Here is an 11,011-nt window from a genome sequence, read left to right on the forward strand (position 1 = left end):
CTGCTCCCCCTTCCTTGCAGAAGAGAAGGAAATCAATTCTTCAGTGGTGGTGTACTTCTACACCATCATTTTAAATTATCCTTTACCCACTAACCGAAACAGGGAGAGTGAAGTGACAGTGAACACCAACAAGCATGCTGCTTGTTCATATGGTGATTTAGTAAGGGAAGGCACCTGACTGAGTCTGCAGTGTGAGCATGGCAAATATTTACTTTCGCTCTAGGAAAACTAAAAAGCTGCATATAGATTGGAAGAACAATGAGGAAAATGAAGAAAAAATGCATGCCATTACAAGGAGAAATATGTTGGAAACTGCCTGCATTTTGGCATAACCCATTTATCTCTTTTCACTATATACTGAAGGCTGGAATGTAGCTATTGAATGTAAATGTTTTGACATAGTTAATTTATCAAAATGTGAAGCTGCTGTCTCTGAGATCTTAAGAGGGAAAGAGGCATGCTTCTACTGCTTGAGTTTTAAGAATAGTTTTTCAAAAGTCTGAGTTGCCATGCATGATTTATAAAGATGGTGCATGAGTGTCCATCTCTCTCTCTCTCTCTCTCTCTCTCTCTCTCTCTCTCTCTCTCACCTCCCCCCTTCCCCCTCCCCTCCCCCTCTCTTCCCCCCTCTCTCAGAAAGTATGTTTGTGTGCATGGAATTAGAGACTGGAAACTATCGTAAAGATGAATTTTATATACATTAGATGCAAGTATATTTTTCTACAATGTTGGAACAACTTTTATATTCAGGTCTGTAGTTCAACTTAAGGTCAGTCTAGCAGCAGGCAAACTAATTTTCTCCAGGCAGATGGTTAGCAACCTTTGCAAAAGGGATTGATGCTTCTAGCCCATGGGAAACATTTTTCTTCAGAATGGCTAGTAATGGGTCCCCTCATCAGCAATCTCAATGCGAAGGTTAAAGTTGCATCCCAAATGCACCGACTGCTTATTCTTTGGGTACATTAGAGAATAGAACATATATTTCCCCACTGCTGCTGCCGCCTGATGTTGACCTTGCTATTCCCTAGGAAAATGAACCTCTTTGAAAAACTTTCGAAGTCTTAGATCATGGTGCATTACTGCAAGCTCACTATGAACCTAATTATTGCTGAAGCTGTACGTAAGGGATATCAGGCTAAGGCTGCAGCCACGAATATCCCATTTCAGCTAATTCGCTATTATGCTGGCCAGAATACAGAGTAGAAACTCAAAATGGAAGGGACCATTTTCATAGTTGGAGCTGTTCTTCTTTCTCTGTCATAGATGCATAGAAAAAGAGCAATAGCAATAGCAGTAGACTTATATACCGCTTCATAGGCCTTTCAGGCCTCTCTAAGCGGTTTACAGAGAGTCAGCATATTGCCCCCAACAATCTGGGTCCTCATTTTACCCACCTCGGAAGGATGGAAGGCTGAGTCAACCCTGAGCCGGTGAGATTTGAACCGCTGAACTGCTGATCTAGCAGTAGCCTGCAGTGCTGCATTTAACCACTGCGCCACCTTGGCAGAGATATATGCCACAATTTTGAATAAAGCAATTGCTCCCCTATCAAGAAAGCAAAAAAACCTCACAACCAGGGTAAAATGCAGCCATCCTTCCTGCCCTTGATATGAAGTAAATTGTGTACCTGACTCAAGTAAAATAGGGCTGTAAGGAAGATTTATCTGAATCTGCTGGTAGAACATTCAGGCATTGTCCAACCATACAAGGTTGTATTTTTCTTTCCCTGAACAAAGTCTAATGCTTTTAGGTACTGTAGATTCAAACTCTGCCTTAAATGTCATTGGCGGAATCGCCCTCAACTTCAACATTCACTAATATCTATAGTCAGGAGAACATGAGGTACATATTTAGGTTCTGCTCCAAACCTCTGTAGAACATATTCACCATATGCATGAAAGGACATGGCGAGTCTTGTTTTCATGAGCCTGCCCTTTGGGACATGCACAGCTAAATTGCAAATCTGACAATTAGACCCCAATTTGAAAAGAAAAGAATTATGTTCTGTATTAAATGTCTTTATGACTGACTTTTGGCTGAACCATTTTACTTTCCTTGGAAGGTGTATTTGGACTAAGGGATTTTAACCTGACCTTCACAATTCTCCTTTAGCATTTAAAAGAATGCCACTTGAGACAAGTGTGTTTCTTCTGAAGCGCAAAACAAAATAATGTTGTTTTGACCTTGAGACAAAACGTTCTGAATCTTCATGTAGCATTTGGAGTAGAAAATAATTATTTGAAACATGGGATGTTCAGTATAGCGCCCATATGCTAACCATTGAATATGGAACATTCAAATATTAGCTAGTATGGCCTCCTTATCTCTAGTTCTATCTTCTGTGAATTTAATTCCTGTTTAAGTATTATCCCAACTACAGTTCCAAAGCAGAAACTTATCAATAGTTCCATAGTTTATTTCTTCATTTTTTAAAAGGATAACAGGAAGCCAAATATAATGGGAAAAGTATATTTTTAGAAGTGCATAGCCCTATCAAAGTTAAGCACGTTTAAGTCTCATGGATATAGGCAGCACGTGGTTAATGGACTTCCTTCAACTATATATTTTCTCTACTTAACAATCATGTTTGAGAATGAAATGGATTGATTGATTTATTTAATTTGTATGCCGCCCACTCTCAAAGAGACTCAGAAGCTATTATCAGCTTCCATGTCATTGGGGGCAACTGTTTTAATCAGGAAATAAAGTCATTTCTTGGGGGAGAAAAAAGTTGCTTTTTTCACATATCTTTACTCAAGGAAAGAAAGGAGGGAGGGAGGGAGGGAGACAAAGAGAAAGAGAGAAATAAAAAGAGAGAAAGAAAGATCTGAACATTACCACCTGCCAATAGAGATAATAGCAAAAAAAACCTGCTGCTTTTCTTTACTGTCTGGAATCAAATGTGTGTTTTTGTTTGTAAGCCTTCAAAGTGCAGCCCAGAGAAGGTGACTTTATTTGCCCCCCGGCTGCAAAGCTTCATTTCAAAATGACAACTTGCACTTCTTATGTAAAGTGTTGCTCAATATTTCAAGATATGGGCAAAAGAAGAAAAGAATACCAGGGAAGCACACTTTATCCTCCCATTTGAAACTAGGAATCATTGTCCATCATTTTATGCTGTAAATAATCATTAAATGCAAAATAGTCTCTCTAGCAGTGTTATATAATAGCAGCATTGCCACCCATTTATATACAAGAACTTAGATCTCAGCTATATTTTAGCCACTAAAAATGATGCCAATTCATTTCTTTGTAAGTTTTGATCATGGGAAAATGAATGAGATCATACTGCAGTTTGTCACAGCCACTCTAGCTCAACAAAGGCTGCCCAGGACAATTTTGGAATATATAACACACCTACATACATCAAAGGTCTGTTTATCTGATTTTTAATCTATCATTCCACTCTGCAAGGATCTGCATTTATCCCGCTTGATTGATTTAAAAAAAAAGAACTAAACAGAAGTGGGCTTTATAGTTATATGAGTGAGATGGATGAGAGACCAGTAAACATTCTTGGAGTTTACACACTAAACTGGAAAGTTAGAAAAAGCAATCTGAGCAGGGCACAATAGGAAAGGTTTGGGGGTTTTCTTCATATTTTTGCTGAGAAAACGTGACTGCTAGTTAGTGCATTTTTGGATGGGCATTTTAAAATACTTTCTCTAAATGAACACTTATTTGTGTATTAGACATGAATTGGGGAAAAAAATATCTAGATTTTAACACAGATGTAAATGATCTGAAAACAGATCCCCTCTCAACTGAAGATGAACACGGCAGAATCCAGACCTAGTGAACAGACTGGCTCTTTGTAATTCCTGTCCAGACAAGAAGAGGGCTTGATATTGCCCACAGGAGGTTAATACAATTGCTCCTTACAAGAACACAAGAAAAACAGGGGAACAAGAGAAAAGCATCTTTGCTCAAATCATAACCAGTGTCTTTCCAATAGACCCCAGGTTTGCATACTTCGGTTCCTAATCACATTTGGAAATTGCTTTTCAGCTCAATGTCTGTGGAGATTCTCAGTCATCCATAGTTGTCTCAAAGGTGCTTTTTTTCAAAAGGACACTAGGCTGCTTTCTTTCCCCTTGAGGAAGAAGAACAAAAGTTTTCATTTCTCATCCAAGAAAATTCATCAGTGATGATGGTGGGGAGAATGGAAGAATAGGTACTGACAGTAGAGACTGGATGGTGGTGGTGGGGGATGGAAGAACAGGTTCTGACCAGATTGCTGGGGGGTGGTGGGGGGTGGTGGAAAGATTGTATTTCTTTGCAGGAAGAATTATACTTTGCAGGAATTGTACTTCCTTTCTTTTCAGGAAGGATTATACTTACAATATAATACAATACAATAGCAGAGTTGGAAGGGACCTTGGAGGTCTTCTAGCAACCCCTGAGATATTGGAAGACTGCTATCATGTCTCCCCTAGTCCTTCTTTTCATTAAACTAGACATTCCCAGTCCCTGCAACCATTCTTCATATGTTTTAGTCTCCAGTCCCCTAATCATCTTTGTTGCTCTTCTCTGCACTCTTTCTAGAGTCTCAACATATTTCTTACCTTCTTCTTATTTTTTTTTTATATTCTAGGACAACTTTGGGGAATCATATAATACAATACAATACAATACAATACAATACAATAGCAGAGTTGGAAGGGACCTTGGAGGTCTTCTAGTCCAACCCCCTGACTAGGCAGGAAACCCTATACCGTTCCAGACAAATGGCTATCCAATATTTTCTTTAAAAACTTTCAGTGTTGGAGCATTCACAACTTCTGGAGGCAACTTCTGTTCCACTGATTAATTGTTCTCACTGTCAGGAAATTCCTCCTCAGTTCTAGGTTGCTTCTCTCCTTGATTAGTTTCCACCCATTGCTTCTTGTTCTGCCCTCAGGTGCCTTGGAGAATAGCTTGACTCCCTCTTCTTTGTGGCAACCCCTGAGATATTGGAACACCACTATCATGTCTCCCCTAGTCCTTCTTTTCATTAAATTAGACATACCCAGTTCCTGCAACTGTTCTTCATACGTTTTAGTTTCCAGTCCCCTAATCATCTTTGTTGCTCTTCTCTACACTCTTTTTAGCATCTCCACATCTTTTCTACATTGTGGTGACCAAAACTGAATGCAGTATTCCAAGTGTGGCCTTACCAAGGCCTTATGAAATGGCATTAACACTTCATGAGATCTTGATTCTATTCCCCTGTTTATGCAGCCTAGAACTGTGTTGGCTTTTTTGGTAGCTGCTGCACACTGCTGGCTCATATTTAAATGGTTGTCCACTAGGATTCCATGATCCCTTTCAGAGTTACTACTGTTGAGCAAGGTACCACCTATACTGTACCTGTGCATTTTGTTTTTGTTGCCTAAATGTAGAACCTTACTCTTTTCACCATTGAATTTCATTTTATTAGATAGTGTTCAAGTTTATTAGATGTTCAAGTTTGTCAAGATCCTTCTATATCTTTAGCCTATCTTCTGGAGTGTTGGCTATTCCTGCCAGCTTGGTGTCATCTGCAAATTTGATGAGTTCCCCATTTTTCCCTAATCCAAATCATTGATGAAGATGTTGAAGAGTACTGGGCCCAAAACAGAGCCTTGGGGTATTTCACTGCATACTTCCCTCCATGAAGATGTACTTCCATTGAGGACTACACGTTGAGTGCGGTTGGTCAGCCAGTTATGAATCCATCTGGTGGTGATGCTGTCTAACTCACATTCTTCTACTTTATCTAGTAGTAGGTTATGGTCTACCTTATCAAATGCCTTACTGAAGTCCAAGTAAACTATATTGACGGCATTCCTCTGGTCCACTAATTTTGTCACATTATGAAAGAATGCCCTTCATGGTAGTGGATCTGGGTACTTGAGAGACCGCCTACTGCCAATTACCTCCACCCGACCAATTAGATCTCATAGATTAGGCCTCCTCCGAGTCCCATCTGCCGGTCAATGTCGACTGGCAACTACGCGGAGGAGAGCCTTCTCGGTGGCAGCTCTGACCCAATGGAACGAGCTCCCCGTGGAGATTCGTACCCTCACCACCCTCCAGACCTTCCGCACAGCCCTTAAAATCTGGCTATCCCGTCAGGCCTGGGGTTAAAGACTGTAACCCACCCGAATAGTATGAATGTTGTGCTTTTAATGATGTATTGTCTTATGTGTTAATTGTTTGTTCCCCCCCCCTTTTCGAGTTGTAAGCCACCCTGAGTCCCCCCAGGGAAAAGGGCGGCATATAAATAAATTACTCAATTACTCAATTACTCAATTACTCGATACAATAAGATTAGTCTGGCATGATCTGTTTTTGACAAACCCATGTTGGCTTTTGGCTATTACTTTGTTTGCTTCTAGGAGTTCGCTAATTCATTGCTTGATTATCTTTTCCAGAATCTTTCTTGGTATTGAGGTCAGGCTGATAGGTCTGTAGTTTCCTGGATCTGTTTTTTTTCCCTTTTTTGAAAATGGGAACCACATCAGCTCTTTTCCAGTCCTCTGGCAGTTCCCCAGTGCTCCAGGATCTCTGAAACATATAGTTCAGTGGTTCTGAGATCTCATCTGCCAATTCCTTCAGAACCCTGGGGTGTAATCCATCCAGTCCTGGTGATTTGAACTCATCTGTTTGTTTGTTTGTTTATTGGATTTATATGCCGCCCTTCTCCCAAAGGACTCAGGGCAGCGTACAACATAGAAAAAACACATATTACAAAAGTTAAAAAAGAAATTAAATAAAGTATCCAAACCCAAACCCAATTAATATTAACAATAATAGCATCAACGTCACAGTCCTTACTTGCATTCTTGACTATTTTAAGAATACGCCTCTTGTCTCTGCTGGTAGGAGCACCTGGCAGACACCTGACCTCTTTTAAAACCTCCATATCCTTTCCTAAATTTACATCCCTTATGATTGAATCACCAACCAGAAGGTGACTTCTCTTTTTGCATACCTTGCTCTTCTTGTGCGACTGATGTGTGATATCTGGGTCCCCATTTTGCCTTTCTGAAGTAAGTTCTTCATTTTGGACCACGATCCCCTGCTTAATTGAGTCATCATTATCACAACTACCTTGACCTGTCTCTTTAGTGCCCCCATTAGGGTCAGCAAGGGCGCTGTATCTATTATGCTGGGTCACAGCAAAAGCTTTGTGTTTATGGTTCACAGGTCTCACCCTGCCAGATCCCGCGGTTGTCCAGGCTGCTCTTCTCCTGCGGGATCTTTGGGGTGGGGGGGCTGATAGGTAGAGTGGAATGGCTGAATTGGACACCTAATTTCTGTGGATTAGAGAGCACAGATTAGAGATTCTAGATAGGTAATCTGTCCATGTAGACTAGTAATTTGTTTACAAAGGGGACAGTATCCAAATTTGAAAAGACTACTGCGAAAGACAGGTGCAAGACAGCTATTACATTGAACTAAGCTGGTCATTTTGAAATAAATAAAATCATAATTTCAAGCACACTAATCCAGAATGTATTATTACTATTTTTGGTTTATGGACATATGATTCGCGCACCATCCTCTTTGTCTCCCTGCTTCCCCCCTTCCAGCCAGCAGCTCCAATCACCAGCCACAGGAAGGTTCAAAAGAAATTTGCAAAGGTTCTAGCTTTTCAGCTAATAGGAATCTTTAGATCAATAGGTTTACAGCACTGGGTCAGTCTCTTACAATCTCTATCCAAAGAAGTTTAAATACATATTTAAAGACTTAAGAATATATTTTGGAATAAACAACAAAAGGGTGACTAGAAATTTGATTCTAGAAAGTTAACAAAAGGACTAAGGGACCAGAAGGATTTGAAATAAGCATTTTGGAATTAATTATAAGAATCCTTCCCATAGAAAATGCTTTTATTTTCAGTTCTGTTTTTTTTTTAAAGATAGGATAGACCCTGAAGATTGAAGATGTTTATTCCACAGCAAGCTGAGAGATAGTGGTTGAACTAAGTTCGACTGAAAGACTTTGCAAATGAGCAAAAAATCCATCCCTCCACACAAATCTGAATAAAGCATGGACAATGACAGCAGGGTTGTCTGTGTGGTCATTTGTGTGCCATTCTTGTGCCCCAGCATGACATTGAGAATAGCAATCGTAATGTTCCCAAATCATAACAAAAAATGCATTTAACTGCAGTAATATAAGATTGTTAATAAAACCCCAGTCAGGGGAGCTGGATAATAGGCACAAAAAAACAACAACAAATAGAAGCAAGCACAGCAGTTAAAACGCATCCAGTTTCCCAGCAGGAAACGTCATTTGAAAAAGCCAATTTACAGTATGATTTCAGAGAAAGTGCCAGCGATGGGCCTGTGTGAAGCTCATCCATGAAGGTGTTGCAGGAAATGGCTGTCTCTCTCTACAGCTGTCAGGATGGAAATGAAGCAAAACACAGTCCAGCATCTTCTTTGTCAATGAAGTAGTGAAAAAAATACACACGAATGTAGAAGTTTTCTAAAAACACTCAGTACCCAACCATCAAAGGCTTGAAAGGCCAGGCTTGGAAATGGTCCCAACTATTTACGCTTTAGCATGTCAGTCTTGAACTAAAATAGAAATAAGAAGCTCTCTGAGATTTCTCCCTGCCTTGAAAAATGCTGCAGGACAAGAGCCATTTCCAAATGCTTATTAAAAGGAGGTATAGGGCTGGTTTTTTGTCCTGGGTGTGCAAACCTGAATGGATTGCAATAGAGAAAGAGAATATATATATATAGGCTAATGGCTAAGATCTCTGCCTAGTATGTAATATAGCCCAGGTTCAAATCCCAGTAAGGGATTTGAAAATATATATATTCAATATGTATGTACACACACACACACACACACACACACACACACACACACACACACACACACAAAGCTAACTGCTTCCATCATCTGTCAATCGGCTCGTCACAAGAGTCCATCACGACAGAAACCCAATATTTTTACTGTTGCCTTTACTGTTATATTTGTGGTTTTTTTTTTATTTGTGCTGATAAATAATTCAAATCCCAGTAAGGGTATGGCTAGCTGATGAGAGCTAAATAGCTTGAAATAGATCTATACTAGTCTCCCTTTATTTATTTATCAGCACAAATAAACACACACACCACACACACACACACACACACACACACACACACACACACACACACACACACACACACACACACACACACACACACACACACACATATATATATATATATATATATATATATATATATATATATATATATATATATATATATATATACACACACACACATACATACATACACACACACACATCCTGCATTTGATAAAGCAAGAGCAGGTAATACAAGTAACAGAACAATATCTTTGTTATAAAAAAATCACACACACACACAAACACACACACACACACACAGAAAAAAACTTTCATACGTGTATTATTTTTGCTCTCACCAGAAGGGTAATCAATGCTTCAATCAATAAATGTGTAAGCAGGAATTATGTTTAAATTCCCCCTGTATTTGAGATGAATAACTCTAGTACCTTATCAACATATTAAGATTTTTCCAAACCCTGCACTGAAAGGTTGTAAAAGGTATATAAAGAGAAAGATTCCAAGGTTTTTGCTGTTGTTGTCTATATACGTAACTTGATGACTCCATCATTAAAACCAGTTGAGAGTTTTAATTAATATGTTCACTCTAAGCAAGGAGTCCAGTGTGATTTTCTCCCCTTCAGTTTCTTGACTGTTTCATCTCTTTATTGAATTCATGATACAAATAAAGTTTTTAAGACTTCCTTCATTCTGTAGCATTGTTGTCAAACTACTGCAAAATTTTCTTTCTCTACCATACTCACAACACATACCTTTTTCCAATAGTTGGATACCTATTTCAAATTATGCCATTAATTTGGAAAAAAAAGTATCTTCTATTTTATGCTACCATAAATGAAACTATATTATGTATTATATTTTTCCACTTGAATTTCAGACTTATCCCCAATTTGTTTTAGAAGCACAGCATTAAAGGGAATTACTGTCTGTGGAGATTCTCAGTCATCCAGGTCATGCAGAGCTGAAGAAGCTTCTTGAAAGACAAGTGAAACTTCTTCGGGGAAAAAAAACCAGAAAGTCCAGTTGCCTCTTGAAAAAGCACCTTTGGCAACATTAAAGGGAATAGAATATACAAGTCATTATAATCTAACTTCTTTTTTCTTATTCAGGATAGAAGCTCCTGCTAAATATTTAAATTTGACCTTTTTTTAAATTAAAGTGGTAAAATAACATCTCCGAGTTAGAGATTGAACATTGTCCCACTATTGAGACAAGGTCAATAATCGTTTGTCTTTCAAGGTTCGTTGTCATTTATAAACCCTGCTTTGCATAATATTTCATGAGTTTGCTTGAGAACTTTTGACATCCTGGAGAAAATTTGCTCGAACCAATCAGTACCGTCTTTACTGTTAGCGTGAAATGTTGCATAGGATACAGGTCTCATTATGGTTGGCATTCTAGCCTACAACGTGGACGCCTCAATAGGCATGATAAGCACTGGAAGCCAAACTTTAAATGCTTGCATCAGGGATGGGTTCTGGCAGGCACTACTGCCGGTCCACTCATGTGCGTACATGTGCTTGATGTGCTCTATGCACACATACGCAGTGCAATAAAAATGTTCTGTACATGCACAGAAGCAAAAAACAAGATGGCGGTGCCTATGGCACCACCCGGAGAACCAATTCAAGGGCATGGCAGGCCTCAGTCACTGCCGGTCCCAGTGACCCAGACCGCCAAACCACTATTGGTTCGACCGAACTGGTCTGAACCGGTAGGAACCCACCACTGGCTTGCATGGTGATCATAATGAAAACTATGACTTAGAATGCGAGAAGCGTAAGAGCCTGTAATGAGATCTGTATGTATTGCTGAGAATTATTATTATATTACTGTGGCAGTCTACTAATATGTTAATTATCTACTAATATGTTAATTAAAAAATAGTAAATAATGCAAATTAATACAAGATTTTAAAATATGAACTATGTGCAT

This window comes from Thamnophis sirtalis, unplaced genomic scaffold, assembly GCF_051295495.1.
Source record: "Thamnophis sirtalis isolate CommonGarterSnake01/CBP01778 unplaced genomic scaffold, rThaSir2_p1.2 scaffold_8, whole genome shotgun sequence".
Taxonomy (NCBI): Eukaryota; Metazoa; Chordata; class Lepidosauria; order Squamata; family Natricidae; genus Thamnophis; species Thamnophis sirtalis.